The sequence below is a fragment of the Miniopterus natalensis genome, chromosome 7 (genome assembly GCF_054644295.1).
Source record: "Miniopterus natalensis isolate mMinNat1 chromosome 7, mMinNat1.hap1, whole genome shotgun sequence".
Taxonomy (NCBI): Eukaryota; Metazoa; Chordata; class Mammalia; order Chiroptera; family Miniopteridae; genus Miniopterus; species Miniopterus natalensis.
The window spans coordinates 78921631-78925300 of NC_142087.1; positions in this window are offsets into that span (position 1 = coordinate 78921631).

Below are 3670 nucleotides of genomic sequence, written 5' to 3' on the forward strand. Positions count from 1 at the left end.
AGTTTTGACAAATCTATAATGACATGTTTCTACCATTATAGCATCATATGGAATCATTTCACTGCCCTAAAAATCCTCTGTGCTCCCCCTACTCATCTCCCCCCGCCTCTCTCCAAGTCCTGGCAAATTTCCTTTTTAAGTTAACAAGAAAATTCTACTTTTATGCCCGTGATAATTTGAGATCGTGGCTTCTGTTCTAGCCCTCTATTCCAGCCCCCGGGGTGATTCTGCATGCATCAGTCCATGCCTGGGTTGGAAATGCCTCCCCGCCCAGTGGGCAGGCGCACGTGGCACGCTACAAATCTCCAAACGTCTAGGCTCATGCCCTTTGAAGCTTCCCTTCTATTTTTTAAACCAGCCAAGATGCTTCTGGAATGAGGCATAGTCCTCTCGCTTCCAACAGATTTACGTAGTGTAATGTCACAGGTACTCGTATCAAACACCCAGTGGATGTCCTACTTATGGTAACTGCTCAGAACTATCACCAACGTGCCTCAAAATACAGGTGTCATTTTGGAGCTTGTGATGAGCGGGTGAGGCCTGTTTCTCTTCCCTGTCTTTCTCTTGCATTTCCTCACACAACAAAAGGCTCCCAACCGTTCATGGTTCCTTGTTTTCTTGGTTTCTGACAAGCAAAAAGTACTGAGGGCCTCAAGTTCAGGCCACCCTGTCTGATCTCACTAATGCAGCTTATGTAATATTTATTGTTGCCAATGTCAAAGGAAAGAATACAGGCTGCCCCAGAGCCCCTGAAAAACGCTCTTTCATAGTCTCGGCCGCCTGCTGGGTTGCTGACAAAGACAGATTAGGAGAGTGGGGGGTGATCTCCGCAGAGCACGTCCCTGTTTGGAGGGGATGAGTCTATTTCAACACCAACTGATTCAGGAATCAGATTCCACTGCTGATTCCAGCATCACAGAGCCCCGCCCGTGGCTTTGCCCGGCCTCTCCCTCATGCCCGCTCCTTGCCTTACCTCCTGCCTCAAGCCATGGCCCTCGCCACCCCGTGATGCAAAACCACCAGTGACCGAAGGAAGGGGTGCTCAGCGGGGGTCTCACAGCTTCAGCCCCTCACCCTTACAGAACAGGTCCTCCGCGATGAGGCGACCACGAACTGCCAGGGCTTGGGACTCCCCTTTCAGAAGGCACCATTCACTCAACGGGTAATTATCATGTTCTACATGCCAGGCAGAGCGCTGGGAACAAAAGCAAGTGAAGGAAAGAGAAAAAGGTGACCGCCTAGCCCTCACGGAGCCAAAAATCTATTCAGCGCACACACGCTGATCCCACAAATTGCACAGACGTGTCGAATGTCCAGTCGTGATCAATAACACCAAGAAGTACGTGGGCCTGTGTGTGGGTGACAACTGGAATGGATCCAGTCAAAGGCTTCCATCGGGACTGATGGCTCCGCTCACATCCCCAGCTCGTTCAGGCCCCGCTCAGAAGTCACCTGCTCAAGCACAATGTCCTTGACCCCCTGAAGTAGTCCTTCTTCCACCCACCTTCTCTGCCTCCCTGCCCCTCACTCTGCTTCACACTCCTGTCACTGTCACCCCCTGAAATGACACTCCCTCTCTTTGCTAAGAGAATGGAAGCCCCAGGAGAGAAGGGAATCTGTTCTCTTTTTGCCGTTTTAGCAGCTGCTAGAACAGCGCCCCATGCAGAGCACAGACTTGATAAATATGTGTCGGATGAAGGAGTCTATTGTGCTCATTAGCTGAAGGACCACTAGCCAGTAACCAAGGGCAGGGCAGGGGAGATGAGACCCTAGGCAGCCCCATCTTCACCAACTGCTGGGTGGTGGGTGGGACCAGCACCCGGCCCGGGGCGAAACCACCAAGAGACAGAAGCCCGAGCTGAAGCCCCAGCTGGAGAAGGGGGCGGACGCTGCCTGGAAGGGCTCAGAACTGAACCGTGGCCCTTAAGAGTTTTGATCTTCCCAGAAGCGACAGGGAGCTCATGAAATACTCCAAGCTGGGGGGAGAGTGAGGGAAGGAGGTGAGACACAATCAGACTTGCCTTGTGGGGAGACCACCAGCTGCAGGTCAGCGCGGCCCGCGGTCCAGCTGGGAGGCTGCTCAGAGCAGAGGGGAGGCCGGTGGTCTGGAGTAGCCACAGTGGAGGGGTCAAGAGGGTCCTCAGGAGACCAAATCCACAGGAGGAGGCAAAGGGCTGTTTATGAAAACGGAGTTTGGTGGGGATTTGGGATGTTTCCCAGGTTTCATTCAGCGAACCACCCAACCAGGTGGCTACATTCCTCAGCACCCCCCCCCCCAAAAGGGATGCTGAGGCTTCTTTGAAACCCTGGCTTAGACTTTTGTACACACACACCCAGCCCCGGCCTTACCCACAGCAGCTTCGGTTCCACCCCATCTGCCTCTCTGTATTGTTCTTTCCCTCCAAATCTAAGGCCTCTTGGATCCTCAGGTTTTCCTGATTCTCTAGCTTTTTCCACGCTGATCTGAGCCAGACAGCAAACAGCAGGCAGCGGCCATTCCTCAAGCCGCCCAGGAGAGGCGCGTGGCCTGCAGGAGCGCCCCAGCTCCATCTCCAGCACCCTCACAAAATTCCAATTCCATTCCTATTTATGTTCTATCAACAACCTAGCTCATGAAGTTAATCCATCTTTGAAACCCACCGAGACCCCGCGCGATATCAAATATTCAGGGCCTTTGTACAATTCCGAACGCAGAGTACCCTGGTGGAAAGTGAAATTGCCAGGAGGAAACCTCTGTCAGTCACCCAGCCTGGAGAGGGGGGAGAACACCGACCAATAAGGTGTGTGTGCACGTGTGCATGTGTGTGCATGTGCATGCATGTGCGTGCATGCATTTGCATGTGTATTGTGCATGTGTGTGTGTGGATGGGAATGAAGAGACACACGTACACACAAATGCACACACACACACACACGCACTCTTGAGTGTAAAACAGAGACAGCTTGCACCTTTCATGGCTGCCCTCGCCGCTTGTCAACCTGCATTGATGGCAGCTCTGCACTTCCCTCTGACGTACACAAATGAAGCCTCGAGCTGTTAAGGGGCTGAAACAGCATTAGGATTGTTCAACACAAAACTGGGACTGTTTCAGAGACAGGCGAAGGGGAGAGCCAGCGGAGTAGATAAGCCTGTGCTGAATCTCTGTGATGTGGGGAAACTCTACAGCAGCTGCAAATGTTTTAGTCCAGACCAAGGCCGGATCCAGGGAGGCGCTGGCAGGAAACCCCAAAGAGGCAGCTGTCATGTCGCTGCTGGAGACCAGCTCCCTCTGGGCAGCCTCAGTCAGTGGTCACTGGAGCCCACGACTGAGAAGGAAATTCCAGATCCAGCTCTGGCCACCCTTCTGAAGCAATTATGCAGCCCCACCCTGGGACAGGTGGCCTCATTTCCAGTAACCCAGGTAGTTGGCCATCTCTGATCCCAAGACAGACCTAAGGAAAACTGAGCCCTGAGCATCAGCTGGCTAAGTAATTTTGCTCTTCTCTGGTTTCAGACTGGCTTCGACTTTCAGCTCTGCCAGTTACTGTGTGATATCAGGAATGGCACCTAACCTCTCTGAGCCTGGTGGTTTCCTCTGCAAAACAGGAATACAAGATCATTTCCCCCCCTCCAGCACAGATTCCAGAATTGTCTGCATGGATGAAGTGCAGTAATACATGCCCAGTGGTT